The 20,351-nt window shown below is 44.4% G+C and overlaps 1 protein-coding gene across 2 annotated transcripts in view; it reads left to right on the forward strand.

Moving 5' to 3' along the window:
* The first annotated feature begins 7,803 nt into the window (after nt 1–7,803).
* The window catches only part of GOLM1 (golgi membrane protein 1), a 73,242-nt gene continuing 60,694 nt past the window's right edge, over nt 7,804–20,351 (forward strand). The window contains exon 1 of one of the 2 annotated variants that reach the window (XM_004087027.3): nt 7,804–7,980. The gene's annotated coding sequence lies outside the window, so the exon portion shown is untranslated. Of the gene's footprint in view, nt 7,981–8,415; nt 8,596–20,351 lie in introns of those variants that run through there. The other variant, XM_003267494.4, reaches the window with a different exon arrangement.

Genomic DNA, 20,351 nt, shown 5'->3' on the forward strand with positions numbered 1-20,351 from the left:
TCTCCCCAAATTTCCAAATGCTCCCTAGGTATACAATATCACCCTCAGTTGGAAACCACTTCTTTGTGTATGTGTGTGTGTGAGTGTGTATATGTGTATTGTACAATACTGGTCTGTTTTTAATTTTTTTGATACATAATAAAGGTACATTTTTCAGGGTACATGTGATAATTTAATACATTCATATATTTGTAAAGATTAATTCAGTGTGATTAGAATATCTATCACCTTAAATATTTGTCTTTTCTTTGTGCTAGGAACACGTTCAAATTATTCTCTTCTAGCTATTTGAAATATACAATAAACTATTGTAAACTATAGTCACCCTACTGGTCTATCAATTACTAGTTCTTAGTTCTTCTATCAAACTGTATATTTGAACTGTATTAGTCAACCTCTTCATCCTCCCCTCCGCCCTTCCCAGCCTCTGGTAATCACCAACCTACTCTCTACCTTCATAAGATCCACTTTTTTTTAGCCCCCACATTTAAGTGAGAACATGTGATATTTGTCTTTCTGTGTTTGTCTTTTAACACCTAACATAATGACACAACCACTGCCGTAGACCAAGAAAGCAGGACTGGCCCTCTTTCCCACCTACCTTAGATGTTCTATGTTCTTTCTTTCTGATGACTAATACTGGGCATGACTCATTTCAAAACCCACATAGATGTGACCTCACCATGTCACCCTTGGTGGATGCCTTGGTTCACTTTTTTTTTCTTTTTCTTTTTCTTTTTTCTTTGAAACGAAGTCTCACTCTGTCGCCCAGGCTGGAGTGCAGTGGCACGATCTCAGCTCACTGCAAGCTCCGCCTCCCGGGGTTCATGCCATTCTCCTGCCTCAGCCTCCCAAATAGCTGGGACTACAGGCACCCGCCACCACGCCAGCTAATTTTTTGTATTTTTAGTAGAGACAGGGTTTCACCGTGTTAGCCAGGATGGTCTCCATCTCCTGACCTTGTGATCCACCTGCCTCGGCCTCCCAAAATGCTGGATTACAGACATGAGCCACCGTGCCCGGCCTTCTTTTTTTTTGAGACGGAGTCTCACTCTGTCTCCCAGACTGGAGTGCAGTGGCGTGATCTCAGCTCACTGAAACCTCCACTTCCTGGGTTCAAGTGATTCTCTTGCCTCAGCCTCCTGAGTAGCTGGGATTACAGGCATGCACCATGATGCCCAGCTAATTTTTTTCATATTTTTAGTAGAGATAGGGTTTCACCATGTTGGCTAGGCTGGTCTCAAACTTCTGACCTCAAGTGATCCACCTGCCTTGGCCTCCCAAAGTGTTGGGATTACAGGTGTGAGCCATAACGCCTGGCCAGTGCCTTGATTCTCAACTCAGGTTATAAGAAAATCTTTCTGGGTGCAGAGAACTAATCAAGTTTCATAAGATGAGAGGTCTCTGGGCACACAAATCAAGGTAGGATGAGAAGAACTGAGTGCAAGTGCTCTATTTTTTTTTTTTTTTTTTTTTGAGATGGAGTCTCGCTCTGTCGCCCAGGCTGGAGTGCAGTGGCGCAATCTCGGCTCACTGCAAGCTCCGCCTTCCGGGTTCACGCCATTCTCCTGCCTCAGCCTCTCCGAGTAGCTGGGACTACAGGCGCCCACCACCATGCCCAGCTAATTTTTTTTGTATTTTTACTAGAGACGGAGTTTCACCGTGGTCTCGATCTCCTGACCACGTGATCCGCCCGCCTCGGCCTCCCAAAGTGCTGGGATTACAAGCGTGAGCCACCGCGCCTGGCCGTGCAAGTGCTCTATTCACAGCCCATAAGCACATACTTGTGTGAAAAAAGAATATGCATCAAAACAAAGGACACAAACCACTGAAATACAATTGATGTTGATATTTCAAACTTTTTTTTTTTTAATTTTTTGAGACAGGGTCTCACTTTGTCACCCTGGCTGGAGTGTAGTGGTGCAATCTTGGCTCACAGAAGTCTTGACCTCCTCCTGGGCTCAAGCGATCCTCCCACCTCAGCCTCCCGAGCAGCTGAGAGTACAGGCGTGTGCCACCACACCTGGCGATTTTTTTGTATTTTTTTTTGTAGAGACGGGTTTTCCCCATGTTGCCCAGGCTGGTCTCGAACTCCTGAGCTCAAGCAATCCATCCACCTTGGCCTCCCAAAGTGTTAGGATTACAGGCGTAAGCCACCACACCACGCCAGCCCCAAACTATTTTAAATAAGTGTCCTCCTTTCTCAAAAGTCATTGAAAAATAAGCTATAGTAGAAGAATCATTGAGCCAGGCAACTTCTTAAGTTTGTAAGTTTACAAATATTCTTAATATTGCTGCACAGTTAAAATAAACCATGGAATCTCTCATTCCACAGTTATAAGCCTGAAGGTCAAAAAGCTAACCTACTTCAGAAGCTTTTTGAAGGAGCTGAGGGAATATTCTGAGAACAAAGGCATGCAAGCATTAGTAAAGTAGAAGAACCATTTTTCATACAACTTCATCTTGATGCAAAAACACACACCTTTCCCATATACACTGGACCAGGGTGTTACCTTATATTAGGCTGGTGCAAAAGTAATGGCAAGAGCCACAATTATTTTTGCATCAACCTAAAAAAAGTAATTGTGACTTTTGCCATTACTTTTGCACCAACCTAATATATACCAGACCTCACATCTTCAAACTGGTTCCCATGTAACAGGATACCCTCCAGCATGGTCCTTTTCCTTCCTACTTGCTTAAGGAAACTGACAGGCATTGCACACAGCCCCACCCCGTCCCTCTGGCTGGTTCCTCTGCAGTCCTTAGCATTTGGACCTGTCTCTAACTTGTACCCCACACCAAGAAGAGCAAATGGTGAAGGCAGCTCTGTAACAGCATCAGTCAAAAGATGTTACAGGTCTCACAATACACTACAGCACCTCTACTCAGTGATGGGAAGCTTTTACAAACTAATATGTCCTTCTCAATTCCAAATTGCATCCAGGTTCATGGCACCATGGAGGTATAATCACACTGTTTTACAATACCAATCAATATAGAAGACTGAAGGCAGTTACTTGAATGCTTAAAATTGCAAGAGCCATCTACTCTAGAATGAGGATGGATCAACATCCAGGCATTTCTACTTTCCTTTGTACTATAACAACCTGACCTTTCAAAGGTTTGGAATAATCAATAAAAAACCTTCTTCCAACACAGGATTTCCAGACAGCAAAAACAAAACAATGGCAAAAACCAAACAGGATACCCAGTTAAATCTGAATTTCAGAAAAACAACACATAATTTTTTTAGTATCTGTCCCATGGTACATTTGGGAAATACTTGTACTAAAACAATTATTTGTTGTTAATCTGAAGTTCATATTTAACTGGCAAACCTACCAGGTAACAAAAGGATTCTAAGACTCTATTAGTCAGGATTATTTTGCCTGCTTGTGAGAGAAACCCATTTCATACTGGCCTAAGTAAAATGAGAAGTTAATTGGTTGATAAAACTGATAAGTCCAGGGATAGACCTAGCTTCAGATATGGCTTGATCCAGAAGTTCAAATGACATAATCAACACTAGGTATTTGTCTCTATCTTTCTCCACATATAAGGCCCAGGTCTCTACATGATGGCTATAAACAGCTTGAGGCCTATATTCTCCCAATATGGGCTGCCTTCATGGGAAAAGGGAACTTTTCTGTCTCAGTAGTTCCAGGGATTGTCCTATAATGGAGTCTTACTTGACTAATTGAGTCATGTGCCTCTCCCTGAACCAATTACTATAGCCTACAGAATTGGATGTTGTAACAATTTCTTATGGCTGTTATAACGAATTTCCCAACCTGGATGGCATAAAACAATTGAAATTTTATTTCCTCATAGTTCTGGAGGTGGAGCTGTGTTCTTCCAAAGGCTATAGCAGGGAAACCGTTCCAGCTTCCCATGGCCAAAGACATCCTTGGCTTGTGGCCCCATACTCCAGTCTCTGCCCTCTGTAGTCACATTTGCCTTCTATTTTCTGTCTCAAAACTCCCATTTCCTTTCGATTATAAGGACACTTACGGTTTATTCATAGCCTACCCAGATAATCCAGGATAAGCTCCTCCTCTCATGATCCTTAACCTAATTACATACTTTGCCATATAAGATAATATTTAAAGGTTCTGGGGATTAGAGCATGGATATATCTTTGGCAGGGGGCAACTGTTCAGCTTAGGGCAGATATTTAGGATTGAAAAGTCCGGGAGAAATAGTTCTCCAAAAAATGATGATGTTGGTACCTGAAAAAGGAAATAATAGATGCTGGAAAGCAAACACAGCAAGATATTTACAGTAAATAGTTTTTAGTCTGTTCGATTCAATTTATTTCATGCAGTTTACCCTTGAACAATCTAAGGGTTAGGGACACCCCCATCTCTGCACAATTGGAAATCTGCATTTAACTTTGATTTCCCCAGAACTGTTGACTGGTAGCCTTACTGATAACACAAACAGCTGATTAACACATATTTTGCATGTTATATGTATTATAAACTGTATTCTTACAATAAGGTAAGCTAGAGAAAAGAAGGCAGCATTTAAGAGCAATGAACTAGGATACCTAGCAGAAGAAATATCTAAGCAGTAAAGCATTCAAGGTGTTGCATGGATTGTTTTGGCTGCTTACAGTAAAATTAGAGATGAGATAAATGATTAAAAGATTAAATTTGTAATTAAAAAGGAAGCAGAAAATAAAAATTTTGAAAATTTTCAGCCTGGCCAAGAGTGCAAAGGCATGTTTGGGAGAGCCTCATAAAGATGTAAGTCCTTGTAGGGATATAGTCCAGTGGACCCCTTGCTAAAAAGATTACCATGGAGAGAAGGGAGCCAGGTGCTATTCATCAAGACAAGAAAGACCCCAATAGCATTTTAGAGATTTTTTAGGTTGCCCCTTCCATCACAGGCCTAGAGCAGGACCTTGAAGGCAAGGTTTCCAGAGAGGTGGCCACAGGACCTCAGCATTTGCTACCTGGCACTGCCTCAAGTATCTGCTCCCCGCTTTCCAGCACAGCACTCCACAGCTGCTGCAGCTGTGTGGCTCAAGTGGGCCCAGCTGTGGCTTGGGCTACTGTTCTAGAGAGTGAAAGGGGTGGACTTTGGCGGCATCCATGTGGTGCTAATTCTGAAGGTGCACAGAGTTCACGAGCTGTGGGGCTATGGCAGCCTCCACCTAGATTCCAAAAAATGTACTGGACAGCCTGGGGATCCAGGCAGAAACTTGCTGTAGGGGCAGAACTGCCACAGAGATTCCCCACCAGGGAAATGCCTAGTGGAGCCATGGGAGCAAAGCCATAGCAGGGAACCACCACTAGGACAATGACCAATGGAACTGTGGGGTTGGGGCTATCCCAGAGCCCCCAGAACTGTAGAGCTACCAGTGTGCAACACAGCTCGGAAGAGCTTCAGGCATGAGATCACAAATCATGAGGTCTGTGACATGACTACGCCCAGCAAAGTTATACAGATGGGGCAGCCCAAGGCCTTGGGGGCCCAACTCCCACCCTAGTATGCTTAGAAGGTGAGACATGGTGAAGAAAGACTATTCTGAGGCTTTGGGATTTAATGTTCTTTTTTCCCTGTTGGGTTTTGGACTTACTTGGGACCAGTTACCCCTTTATCTTACGTATTTCTCCCTTTTGGAATGTGAATACCTATACTGTGCCTGTGCCACCATTGTATTTTGGAAGTAAATAATTTGTTTTAATTTCACAGGCTTATTGCTGGAGGAATTTGTCTTAGGATGAATTGTGCCTTGTATCTTGCTCATATCTGATTTAGATGAGACTCTGGACTTTCTAGTTGGTGCTAGAGTGAAGACCTTAGGGCTGCCAGGTGCAGTGGCTCATGACTGTAGTCCCACCACTCTCGAAGGCTGAGGCAGGTGGATTGCTTGAGCCCAGGAGTTTGAGACCAGCCTGGGCCACATGTCAAAACCTCATCTCTACAAAAAATACCAAAAAAATTAGCTGAGCATGATGGCATGCACCTGTAGTCCCAGTTACTCAGGAGGCTGAGGTGGGAGAATCACCTGAGCCCAGGAGGTTGAGGCTGTAGTGAGCCATGATCACACCACTGCACTCCTGCGGGGGGGACAGAGTGAAACCCTGTCTCAAAGTAAATAAATAAATAAATATTAAAGCCTTTAGGGCTACTGGGATGGAATAAATGTATTTTGTATGTGAGAAGGATATGAACTGGCGGCGGGGGGGCATAGAAGCAGAATGCTATGTTTAAATGTGTGCTCCACAAAGCACGTGTTGAAAACTGAATCTCCAGTGCAACAGTGTTGGGAGGTGGGGCCCAAAGGGAGGTGTTTAGGTCATAAAGGCTCCACTCTTATAAATAAATTAATGCCAATTATAGAGGGTTTGAGGCTGCAAGTTCAATTTCACATACACCCTCTTGCCCTTCTGCCTTCCACCATAGGATGATGCAGCAAGAAGGCCCTTGCAAGATGCCAGCACCTTGATATTAGACTTCCCAGCCTTCAGAACTATGAGAAATAAATTTATTTTCTTTATAAATTACCCAGTCTGTGGAATTGTGTTATAGCAACACAAAATGGACTAAGACATTAAGGAAAGGATACTTAACAGGCAAAACATGGATGCTTCCTTCAACCAACCACTGTAGCCCCTTGCACATTGTTTAATCAAAACCCATCCAATTGAATTTTCAGGGCCAGCAACTGATTAGCTTATTTATAAGGAGTGTAAATTATGTATATAGACGTATATAAAACTGCATCTTAAAATTTTCAACTTTTGTCATAAAGAATCTAATGAAAAGGACTAATTCATCTTCAATTAAAATATAGCTCATTCAGCCAGCTGCCTTAGCACCTAGACATATGGACCTGTTCCATAAAGTGTTTAAGAATCACTGAGTGAGTTGCTGACTAATTAGCTGCTGATAAATGAGAGACTAATGGAGACCCTCCTTAGAGGCAAATGATATGGAAGTTACGGTCCACCAGTCTAAGAATGCAAACTATACTAAGAGAGCTAAAATGGATAGGAAAGGGAATTTCCTGTACCTGTCACCGATTATGGTTATTTAAGCTCACTAGAAGATCACAGCACAGTGACGCAACTCAAGTCTGCAAAACCAGGGCTGACATCTGATACAGCCTCAGCTTCTGAATGCTTTGGTCTGACCCTACAACAGTTTAACAGTTGCAGATAACAAAAATATCATTTTGGAATATAGTAGAACATTCCTCTAAAGGGGTCATGTATGGTCAGCTTCTAATTCAGCTAAGAGGTTTTAGCTGGTAAAGATACGTTTCCTGCAGTTAAGAAGCTCCATGCTCAGGTGGCAGTAGGGTATCTTGATCACCTTTTTCAAGGTGACTCTTTGTTCTGGTTAAAATCAATTTCAGCTGTGAGCATTCCTTTAGGCGTTCATGTATTTACTTGTTTTTTTTATTGTCGGGATTTGGGAGAGGCACAGAGGAAGGAGTTTCCTTTCCCAGACACCAGAGCTAAGAAGACATGAAAAGACATGATTCTAGGAAAACTGTTCTCAATCTTGGCCGTATACTGTATTAGGATTATCTGGGAAGCTCAAAACAAACAAAAAATATCAAGTTCAGTTTGAACTCTGGAAGTGGGACCCTGGTACCTAAATGCTCTAAAAGGTCCCCAAATAATTCTAATGGATGGCAGGTGCTGCCAGAGTTAAGAACCATTGCTTTAGAATTTTCTAGCATGGTTTCCCTATAGGTCATTAGTTTTGTGGCATTCTCTCTAGGAGGTACGGCCTCATAGGGCTTCTCAAACGTCAGTGCGCCTGAGCGTCACCTGAGGCGCTGTTTCAAATGCAGCTGCCTAGGCTGGAAGATCACACCCGAAGGCGTCCGGGAATCTTCACTTTTTCCGTTGCTAGTAGTGGAAGGGTCACAGACCAAACACTAAGGCCTGAGCGGTGACAACCGAGGCGAGATGATGGTCAACAGGGAATGCCTCGTGGGAGAAAAAAGACAATTTTGTGAGTATAAACCCCCTAAAAACCTGTTTTTCGTTCGCTTCCTTCTCTGGGCAGTTTTGACCCAGACGACTTTTATAAAGAAGGTAACGTGAGTGTGGCGCTGGGTGTGGTTGGCTGTTCGGGAACATTCCCTCGGGGCGGAACGTGAGATGGGGGCTCCCCCCAGGTACCCTTTCCCCATCGCCGCTTCCCCACTCCGCGCTGCTGCTCAGGCGCCAGCTCCCGCGTCGGAAGGGGCGATGGGGTGGCCGGGGGGAAGGGGCAACGCCCAGCGGCGAAAACAGAGAGCACGCTGGCGTTCCTGCTCCCGCCGAGAGACGGCCACTGGCTGGGGCGCGCGCACCGTAGAGCCGGGAGTCCGCGCGGCCCCAGCAGCCCCTGCCTCGCCTCTCCGCGCTCGCGGCGCCGCCTCCTCCCTTCGCGCCGCCGGCGCTGCTCGGGGGCGGGGCCTTGCCGCTGCGGAGGCCGGGGACGCGGCGGCGCTGGACGCGGAGGCGCGGGGCGCACGGCGCGGAGCCGGCCGGAGCTCGAGGCCGGCGGCGGCGGGAGAGCGGCCCGGGCGGCCTCGTAGCGGGGCCCCGCATCGCCGAGCTGCGGCCGGAGCCGCGAAAAGAGGTGAGTGGGCGGCGCGCGGCCCCAGGCTGCCCGAACCGCGGTCCATCGCTTCCTCCCTCCTTTGCCCAGGGCCCGTACCCAGCGTCCCGAGACTTCGCGTCGGTCCCCAGACCCTCCCCGCAGCTTGCGCCGGGGCTGCAGCCTTCGCTGGCTGCGCTCGGGGCTGGCTCCGCACCTTCCTGCACCGAGTAGCCCGCGGCCGCCCGGGCCCCTCGGCTCGCTCCCCAAGGCCGGGCGCGCGGCCCCCTTGCCCTGCGATGAGGGGCCTCGCGAGGATTCCCTGCCCTGCAGTCTCAGGCGATGCGGGGCCTTTCTTTTTGTTCTGAGCTTTGTCACGCGCGTCGGCATCCAAAGTCAAAAGCGTGCACCCGCTAAGTAGCACTAGTTCCAGTTCTGCAGCGTGATTTGCACGAGGCGCGGGGGGCTGGTTGAGCCGCCAGTCTCTCGGCTCCCGCCTCCTCTTCCTCCCCCTCCAGCCCTAGGCGCGCTCCGGCCGCCCTGGGGTCCACGTTGCTGATGGGCCTCGTGGCTGGTGACCCCGGAGCTTGGCGCCTGGTCCTCCCGCCGCGCGGCCAGAGCGCGGCTGCATCCCGTTCTCGCGGATGCTCGGGGTTTTCTCGCATACCTGTGTTTCCACCTTTGCCAACGTGGAGGATCCACACAACTTTGCCCTGCTGTAAAAATCATATCCCATTTAATATTTTTAATGATTTGCTTTTAAGAAACAAAATGTGAAGAATAACAATTTTGATGAATTTTTTTAGCAAAATTTAAGAATTATTTGAAATACCACGATGATGCTGGACAATTTCAGATGTCCCACAGCCAGATTTGCAAAACTAAACTTGTGTGACTTGCACAGTTTTGAGGTTTCCTTTGTCTGATTTGGTGTCCCTAGGTCCTACATTATGCAAATTATTGAGGAACATTTCTAGGGCCGGATTAGTGAGATATACAATAACCTGATGAAGTATTTAGCAGCGCTTGAGTGGCTTTGTTTAGCTCATGACCATCAGGTTGGCTCAAATCTCAGTTTTAGTATTTCTGAATTTTGGAGGGCGTGGGACAATCTCTTGTCAGTTTTTGTGGGTCTCCAAAGGCATCCTGGTTTCCTCCAGTTGTGTTATAAAAGATGAAGCTAAGCTCATTACTTTCTAAATAGAAACTAGTAACTTGCTAAAACTTACTGTTTTTAGGCCAGACACTCAATTCTTAAGGTGTCAATGAACAAAAATTGAATTGTTAGGATGTTTAAAGAGGTTAGCTTTTAAGATATATTTTGTTCTCCTATGGAGAGGTTATCCGATTTTCACATTTTTTTTAAAGTTAGTTTTACAGGAAAACGAAAGAAATGAGAGGAAAGGAGTGCTGAGGGTGGGGCCAGGAAATTGTGGTGACTTGGATATTAAGGGCCAAGGATACCATCTGCTTCCTAATGGCTGGTTTAGGTCCAGTTATTGATGGGAAATGAAAAGATTTTGCATTTACATTCCACCCGCTGTTGTTGTTGAGGGCTGGGCAGAAACAACAGTTAGGACAGCTGACCGTAGCAGGCCTAGGGCCACCAGGGTTTATTATGGCCACCTTCCCCAGGAAGGAGGGAACTGCTACCCTTATCCTGTGAAAGTGCGAGCTGGCTTTCTGCATTGGAAGTACAGAGGGCAGAACCTGGGGAAAATGCGTCTGTGTGGATCAGTAGGAAGGGTGGAGCATCCCTTTAGGCAGGTGTGCTGAGAGGAGACAGGTGTCAGTTGATGGGCACTATTGGTGTGAGGGAGCTTGAAGGCAGCGTGGTCCCTGAGGTCCAGCCGCATTTCTCAAAGGACCTGGGGTGGCCACTGGGGGCGGGGGAGCGGTGTTCTGTGCCTTTGGCTTAAATTCTGCAGCATTATTATTATTACTTGTTTTTTCTTAAAATAAAAAATAAGTTGCCCTATGAAAAAAGATACATTTCTTTTTCAGTGACCTAATGTGAGAAATAACATTCGTAATTGGGATTTTTTAAAAGCACTTCTGTTTTCGTAAAGCAAAACAATTTTTTAAACATTTGTAAAAAAGTGGAAGGAACAGAAGGAATGGTGCTACTATGCTTTTGCTCTCATCTTAGAAAAGGGCGAATGATACTTCACTTGCTCCCCAAAAACTGTCCTTAAAGATCATGGTGGTTTTCTGGACTTTTCAAGTTATTGATGAAGTTACATTAAAAGAGAGACCTGTCTCCAAATTTATGAAGTGTTTCTTAAATTTCCAGAGAGTATTTCCTTTCTTTCACACAGATATTTGTCACGCTTTCAGGAAAAAAAAAAAAAAAAAGTCCATGCCTTCTCAGATTTTTACATTTTGATCTTATTTTCCTTTAACACCCTTAAGCGCTTTATTAGTAGGACTTCCTCTTGCTAAGATTTTGAAGATTAGTGCCTGACAGAAAAAAGTACATATATAAATACTATATAATATGATTATAGTTGTTTATATTGTAATTTGCTATCGTTTCCCAACTTTTTTGATGTTTCTCGGTAATAAAAAAACTTGAACACTCTCCTGTATGTGCATTTGTTGCTTATTTGTAAACTACATGTATTTGCTGTTACAGTTATATTGTATCTCAAGGCCCAATATACACATAGGGCTGGATTTGTTGTTAACAACATTAGAAGTGGAAACCCTGTTTTAAATACTCTTTCTCTTAATTTTAAGTATTTTGGGCCTGTGTCTTGTCAGATCTGGTTACATCAGCATAGTTTCTACTTCATGAAGTATCTCATGCAAGGCTGACTCAGTACAGAGCTTTGCCAGCCATGGTATTTCTCTCTCCTGTGTTTGCATTTATTAGTAGAATAAACAGACCTCTGACTTGGTAGGTCTGGGGTGGGCCACAAAATTTGCATTTCTGACAAATTCCAAGGTAATGCTGATGCTGCTAATATGGGGACCACACTTTAAGAACCACTGAACTACAGCAGGAGTTGGCAACCTGTTTCTGAAAAGGACCAGATACTATTTTAGGTGTTGAAGACCCTATGGTCCCTGTCACAACTACTCAGCTCTGCTGTTACAGCCCAATAGCCACAGACAATATGTAAATGAATGGGCATGGTTCTGTTCCAATAAAACTTTATTTATGGATACCGAAGTTTTAATTTCATGTAATTTTTGTGTGTCATGAGGTATCCTTTTATTTCCAAACCAAAAAAAAAAAAACCTATTGAGCAATTATCATGTGGTGTGTACTTTATTGCCATTGTAATTTTTAATCCTCACAACAAAAGGTTTTACAGATTTAAAGTCTCATATCACTGCATCCTAGAACATGGGGACAGTAGTAAGCCTACTTCAATGGACTTTTACAAGGATTGAATAAGATAGGGGGATTATACCACTCACCAAAATTTATGCAAATAATAAGAAAGCTAGGATTAAAACTCCCTTTGGCCTGACCCCCGTCCATGTTCTTTTCCTAAGCCACACTGCCTCAACAGTACTGCTAAGGAAGCACTCAGAATAACGGGTAGCTAAACTGACATCTATTGTCACTTCATGGTGTCCAGATTCTCCAAGGAGCACTGAACCAGGAGTCACCTGCCAGGTCAGTCTCCGTCCCTCTATCAGTAGGTCTGTGTGCGGGTTGGGGAACACTGCAAGTTTCAGCTGATTCTCAGTTCTTCTTGGTTTTCAGCCCTGCTGGGCTCTTTTGGGTCTTCCCCACAGGCAGCCAGGAATATGTGGAGAATTTATCTCAGCCCTTTGAAGCACTCTCTCATGAAATATTATTCTTTTAACTTTCTTCAGCCATTGAAAATGTAAAAACTGGCTGGGCGCGGTCGCTCACGCCTGTAATCCCAGCACTTTGGGAGGCTGAGGAGGGCAGATCACCTGAAGTCAGGAGTTTGAGACCAACCTGGCCAACATGGTGAAACCCCATCTCTATTTAAAAAAAAAAAAAGGAAAATACAAAAATTAGCTGGGCGTGGTGGCATGTGCCTATAATCCCAGCTACCTGGGAGGTTGAGGCATTCGAATCACTTGAATCCAGGAGGCGGAGGTTACAGACAGCTGAGATTGCACCACTGCACTCCAGCCTGGGTGACAGAGTGAGACTTCGTCTCAAAAAATAAAAAATAAAAAAAGAAAATGTAAAAACTATTCTTAATTTGTGGGCAGTGTACAAAAATAGATGGCTGGCAGGATTCGGCCCTTGGGCTGCAGTTTGTGACTTAAGGAAAACAGCTCCTACTAAGATGTATTCTTTTTCTTTTCTTTTTTTTCTTTTTTTTTTTTTGATGGAGTTTTGCTTTTGTTGCCCAGGCTGGAGTGCAATGGCACTATCTCGGCTCACCAAAAACTCCGTCTCCCAGGTTCAAGCGATTCTCCTGCCTCAGCCTCCCAGCTATCTGGGATTACAGGCATGCAACACCACGCCCTGCTAATTTTGTATTTTTAGTAGAGACAGGGTTTCTCCATGTGGCTCAGGCTTGTCTTGAACTCCCTACCTCAGGTGATCCATCTGCCTCAGCCCCCCAAAGTGCTTGGATTACAGGCGTGAGCCACCGCGCCTGGCCCAAGATGTATTCTTTTTTAAATATTTTTTTGTAGAGACATGGTCTCCCTGCATAACATTGCCCAATTGCCCAATCTGGTCTCGAATTCCTGGGCTCAAGTGATCCTCCTGCCTCGGCCTCCCAAAGTGCTGGGATTACAGATATGAGCCACCATGCTGGCCCCAGGATATATTCTTGACGGTGGTTCCACCGTTCTTCAGAAAATTTCAAAACAGGAAGAATTTGATTCCCTAGTTCACATCTACCTCGCTTTTTGGTGTTTCTACCACCTACCACTATACATTCATTTTAAAAGTTTTAATCTTTAGACACTGTCAGCTTCCAGCATTGGGGAAAAGATGGTGTTCATTTTGGGGAAGTGAGAGGAAGAGATTCTGTGTATTTCCTAGTAAGTTTTTAAAGCAATTTAAGCAGAACACAGTGACCTTGGTCATTTAATCCCAATGGGTTAGAGGCAGAGTTGACAAACTGTCTAAATGGTCAGATGGTAAATGTTTAATCATCATAATACCCTATGGGCAGAGTTGGTCTGTGGGTAGGCCTCTGTCTCAACTACTCAGTTCTACTTTGTAGCCAGAAAGCAGCCATAGGCAGTATTGATGGCTGCGTACCGTAAAACTTTAAAAAGCAGGCCCGGATCTGGCCTTTGGGCCATAGTTGGCTCACCCCTGGCTTAGAGACATTCATGGGACAGGGTGGAATATTTCCAAGCCATCAGAAAACTTGGTGACTGATTCTTTCCCGGACTCCAGGCTGCGCCGGGGTGTGCTCAAGTCTGTTTGCTCATTGCAGTGACTTCTGAACTTCCTGCTGAGCTGCTGGGGCCATTCCTATGAGAAGGAGTAGAGGTGTGGTTCCACTACTGTTTGGAGAAGCCCAGTTTCTGCGTGATGTTGGTCAAACATGCTAATCTGACCCGATTGCTCCTATATATTTGCTTTTCTGATTAAAAGCCTTGTATGAAAATAAGGAAATGTTAAACATAATATTTAACTAGGAAGGTCAAGGGGCTCGTGTATTTGGCATGCTGTCCATTTTCATATTCCTTTTCTTTCTTTTTAAAAAAGTAATTAGAAGTCTTTGTTAAATTACAAACATTTTGTCTTACAAGCAAATAATAATTTTAACCAATAGGTTGAATTTTTAAATTAATTAAACCAGTAGGTAAGAATATGCAGTTTTTTTCTTTTCTGATTTATCAAGTGATTTTTTTTTTTTTTTTTTTGAGACAGAAATCTTGCTCTGTCACCCAGGCTGGCGTGCAGTGACGCAATCACAATTCACTGCAACCTTTGTCTCCTGAGTTCAAGCAATTCTCATGCCTTAGCCTCCCAAGTAGCTGGGATTACAGGTGTGTGCCACCACACCCAGATAATTTGGGTTTTTTTTGTTTGTTTCTTTTTTTTTTTTTTGAGGCAGAGTCTTGCTTTCAGGCTGGAGTGCAGTGGCGCAATCTCGGCTCACAGCAACCTCTGCCTCCCAAGTTCAAGCGATTCTCCTGCCTCAGCCTCCCAAGTAGCTGGGATTATAGGCGCCCACCACCATGCCCGGCTAATTGTATTTTTAGTAGAGACAGGGTTTTGATATGTTGGCCAGGCTGGCCTCAAATTCCTGACCTCAGGTGATTGCCTGCCTTGGCCTCCCAAAGTGCTGGGATTACAGGCATGAGCCACTGCGCACACCAAAAACACACCACTTGTTTTCATTTTGGGAAAGCCTGGAGCCTCCCAGAGTTTAGCTGATTTAAATTAATCATTTTCAGTATGTTGGAAGCTTATAATCAAGTATGAGACAAACATTCTGAAGCTTAAAATGAATATTAAATTAATATATCTGGTTGGCGCAGTATATCACTCACCCACTTCCGTCTCATCCCCAATCCAAATAAATTCTAACGTGGGAGAAGGGAGAGTGTCAGATGTATTTGACCACCGTAAACTCTGCCTCTGAGTTCCTGCCCTCAGCCTTCATCAGTCTTGATCATTTCTTGCCAGTGTCTGTCCCTCATCCTTCAGCAGCAAGGGTTTCTACAGTCCTGGAAGCCTGTTAGGAAGCACCTTGCAGGCCTGAAGCCTCATTGTGTTACTTCCCTTCCTTGTGTCACTGTTTACCTGGGCAGCCATGCTCCCATTTGGAGCCCAGGGCTCTCCTAAGAGTGCTGTCTAGACAGCTGCTCACCTTCCTGGCCAGCCAAGCACTGGGTGACAGTGAGGGGCTTCCAGGATTGTATGACTTCCAGGACTATTTGAGGCTTGGCTTCCTCAAACCTTTTTCATAATATGATCCTGGTCTGGAATGTCCACTGCCTCAGTGGCATCTGTAGGTCATCCCCAGGTAATGGCAGGTACTGCTATTTTAGTTGGTGGCAGAGTCAGGAGAAGGAAAGAAGAGGGCTGGTTGCTATAAAGTAGAATGGTTATGGAAGGAAAACATGCATCACTGTTTCCTCATAAAATGGAAAAAAGATTGAATCTAGAAATGATTTGTTATTCATCTTTCCATCCCTAATAATTGTAAACATTTGTTGAGCAATTACTATGTGCCAAATGTAGCTCTAAGCGCCACTCACTCAACTCACTGAATTCTCATAAAAACCTTGTGAGCAGGACAGTGAGGCACAGGCAGGTCTTGTGTCCCCTGAGTGGTAGACCCAGGGTCAGACATGGTTGTGGGGTTCCAGTCTTGGGGTTCCTGAATGGTGGAGTCAGTGTCAGACATGGCTGTGAGGTTCCAGTCTGTGGGGTTCCTGAGTAGTGGAGCCAGGGTTCAGACATGGCTGTGGGATTCCAGTCTGCTCTTAATACCACCCTGAGCTGCCTGATGTGAATACAGCACCTGACTCATGGTAGCTGCTCAATAAATTTTTTATTGGCTGTCTAAAGAAAAGAGAATATTAAATGATTATCTGTACACTTCCCTTGAAGTGATAATCAAGTTTATTTTCTGTTTTCAAACTTATAACCCATCCACTGACTTACATCTACTAGAATAACAAAAGGCCTTGCAAGGGTCACATCTAAAAGTATTTTGTCAAGCCATGTGCCGCGGCGTGTGCCTATGGTTCCAGCTACTGGGAGACTGAGGTGTGAGGATTGCCTGGGTCCAGGCGTTCGAGGCTGCAGTGAGCCATGATTGTACCACTGCACTCCAGCCTGGGTGACAAGATTCCATCTCTTTAAAAAAAAGTATATTGTTAGAAAATTTAGTATATAACAAATATAGTTGTTCAAAGCAGTAGGTAAAAATAGATTATTCAGTAAAGGGCCGTGGCAGAACTGGCTTGTCACTACAGGAAAAAAAAAGCTGCATTCTTTGTATTTCCTTACTTCTGCATTCTTTGTATTTCCTTACTCCTTACATCAAAAAGGAATTTTAAATGGATGAACAATTTAAATGTAAATATGAAACTGTACATTGGAAAACAATGTGGGTAAGTGTGTTTATAAACTTAGAATAGGAAATGCCCTTCTAAATATAACAACAATCGAGAAGTAATAAAGGACTGACAAGATTAGGTTATTTAAAACAACAATAGAGTGGCCGGCAAGATGGCCAAATAGGAACAGCTCTGATCTGCAGCTCCCAGCGAGATCAACACAGAAGACAGGTGCTTTCTGCATTTCCAACTGAGGTACCTGGCTCATCTCACTGGGACTGGTTAGATGGTGGGTGCAGCCCACAGAGGGTGAGCAGAAGCAGGGTGGGGCGTCACCTCATCTAGGAAGTGCAAGGGGTTGGGGAACTCCTCCCCTAGCCAAGGGAAACTGTGAGGGACTGTGTCATGAGGGACAGTGCACTCTGGCCCAGATACTATGCTATTCCCATGATCTTTGCAACCCGGAGACCAGGAGATTCCCTCAGGTGCCTACACCACCAGGGCCCTGGGTTTCAACCACAAAACTGGGCGGCCATTTGGGCAGACGCTGAGCTAGCTGCAGGAGTTTTTTGTTTTTTTTTTTTTTGGTACCCTAGTGGCAGTTGGAACACCAGTGAGACAGAACTGTTCACTCTCCTGGAAAGGAGGCTGAAGCCAGGGAGCCAAGTGGTCTAACTCATTGGATTCCACCCCAATGGAGCGCAGCAAGCTAAGAAACACTGGCTTGAAATTCTTGCTGCCAGCACAGCAGTCTGAAGTTGCCCTGGGATGCTCAAGCTTGGTCGGGGGGAGGGGCATCTGCCATTACTGAGGCTGGAGTAGGTGATTTTCCTCTCACAGTGTAAAGAAAGCTGCCAGTTCGAACTGGGTAGAGCCCACTGCAGCTTGGCAAAGCCACTGTGGCCAGACTGCCTCTCTAGATTCCTCCTCTCTGAGCAGGGCATCTCTGAAAGAAAGGCAGCAGCCCCAGTCTTATAGATAAAACTCCCAGCTCCCTGGGACAGAGCACCTGGGGGAAGGGGTAGCTGTGGGCATAGCTTCAGCAGACTTAAATGTTCCTGCCTGCCAGCTCTGAAGAGAGCAGCAAATCTCCCAGCACAGTGTGCGAGGTCTGCTAAGGGACAGACTGCCTCTTCAAGTGGGTCCCTGACCCCTGTGCCTCCTGACTGGGAGACACCTCCTAGCGGGGCTTGACAGCTCATCTCATACAGGAGAGCTCCGGCTGGCATCTGGTGGGTGCCCCCATGCGACAAAGCTTCTAGAGGAAGGAACAGGCAGCAATCTTTGCTTTTCTGATGCCTCCACTGGTGATACCCAGGCAGTGTCTGGAGTGGACGTCCAGCAAACTCCAGCAGACCTGCAGCAGAGGGGCCTGACAGTGAGAAGGAAAACTAACAAAGGAATAACATCAACAAAAAGGACGTCCACACAGAAACCCCATCTGAAGTTCACCAATATCAAAGACCAAAGGTAGATACATCCACGAAGATGAGGAAAAACCTGCACATAAAGGCTGAAAATTCCAAAAACCAGAATGCCTCTTCTCCTCCAAAGGATCACAACTCCTCGCCAGCAAGGGAACAAAACTGGACAGAGAATGAGTTTGATGAACTGACAGAAGTAGGCTTCAGAAGGTGGGTAATAACAAACTCCTCCGAGCTAAAGGAGCATGTTCTAACCCAATGCAAGGAAGCTAAGAACCTTGACAAAAGTTTAGAGGAATTGCTAACTAGAATAAGCAGTTTAGAGAAGAACATAAGTGACCTGACGGAGCTGAAAAACACAGCACAAGAACTTCGTGAAGCATATACAAGTAATCAATAGCCAAATCAGTCAAGCGGAAGAAAGGATATCAGAGGTTGAAGATCAACTTAATGAAATAAAGCCTGAAGACAAGATTAGAGAAGAAAGAATGAAAAGGAATGAACAAAGCCTCCAACAAATATGGGACTATGTGAAAAGACCAAACCTATGTTTGATTGGTGTACCTGAAAGTGATGGGGAGAATGGAACCAAGTTGGAAACACTCTTCAGGATATTATCCAGGAGAACTTCCCCAACCTAGCAAGACAGGCCAACATTCAAATTCAGGAAATACAGAGAACACCACAAAGATACTCCTCGAGAAGAGCAACCTGAAGACACATAATTGTCAGGTTCACCAAGGTTGAAATGAAGGAAAAAATGTTAAGGGCAGCCAGAGAAAAAGGTCAGGTTACCCACAAAGGGAAGCCCATCAGATGAACAGCAGATCTCTCTGCAGAAACCCTACAAGCCAGAAGAGAGTGGGGGCCAATATTCAACATTCTTAAAAGAATTTTCAACCCAGAATTTCGTATCTAGCCAAACTAAGCTTCATAAGCAAAGGATAAGTAAAATCCTTTACAGACAAGCAAATGCTGAGAGATTTTGTCACCAGCAGGACTGCCTGACAAGAGCTCCTAAAGGAAGCACTAAATATGGAAAGGAAAAACCAGTACCAGCCACTGCAAAAGCATACCAAATTGTAAAGACCATCGACACTATGAAGAAACTGCATCAACTAACGGACAAAATAACCAGCTAGCATCATAATGACAGGATCAAATTCACACATAACAATATTAACCTTAAATGTAAATGGGCCAAATGCCCCAATTAAAAGACACAGACTGGCAAATTGGATAGAGTCAAGACCCATAGGTATGCTGTATTCAGGAGACCCATCTCACATGCAAAGACACACATAGGCTCAAAATAAAGGGATGGAAGAATATTTACCAAGCAAACGGAAAGCAAAAAAAAAAACAAAAAACCAGGGGTTGCAGTCCTAGTCTCTGAAAAAACAGACTTTAAACCAACAAAGATTTAAAAAGGGCATTACATAATGGTAAAGGAATCAATGCAACAAGAAGAGCTAACTATCTATCTATCTATCTATCTATCTATCTATCTATCTATATACACCCTTCAAAAAAAAACAATGAATCCAGGAGCTGGTTGTTTGAAAAGATTAATGAAATAGATAGACTGCTAGCTAGACTAATAAAGAAGAAAAGAAAGAAGATTGAAATAGACACAATAAAAAATGGTAAAGGGGAGATCACCACTGATCCCACAGAAATACAAACTAAAATCAGAGAATACTATAAACACCTCTATGCAAATAAACTAGAAAATCTGGAAGAAATGGATAAATTCCTGGACACATAAACCCTCCCAAGACTAAACCAAGGAAGAAGTCAAATCCCTGAATAGAACAATAACAAGTTCTGAAATTGAGGCAGTAATTAATAGCCTACCAACCAACCAAAGCCCAGGACCAGACAGAATCACAGCCGAACTCTACCAGAGGTACAAAGAGGAGCTGGTACCATTCCTTCTGAAACTATTCCAAACAATAGAAAAAGAGGGACTCTTCCCTAACTCGTTTTGTGAGGCCAGCATCATCCTGATACCAAAACCTGGCCTAGACACAACAAAAAAAGAAAATTTCAGACCAATATCCCTGATGAACATCGATGTGGAAATCCTCAATAAAATACTGGCAAACCAAATCCAGCAGCACATCAAAAAGCTTATCCACCACGATCAAGTCGGTTTCATCCCTGGGATGCAAGGCTGGTTCAACATATGCAAATCAATAAACGTGATCCATCATGTAAACAGAACCAATGACAAAAACCACATGGTTCTCTCAATAGATGCAGAGAAGGCCTTTGATCAAATTCCACACCCCTTCATGCTAAAAACTCTCAATAAACTAGGTATTGATGGAACATATCTCAAAATAATAAGAGCTATTTATGACAAACCCACAGCCAATATCATACTGAATGGGC

Source organism: Nomascus leucogenys, chromosome 1a (genome assembly GCF_006542625.1).
Source record: "Nomascus leucogenys isolate Asia chromosome 1a, Asia_NLE_v1, whole genome shotgun sequence".
Taxonomy (NCBI): Eukaryota; Metazoa; Chordata; class Mammalia; order Primates; family Hylobatidae; genus Nomascus; species Nomascus leucogenys.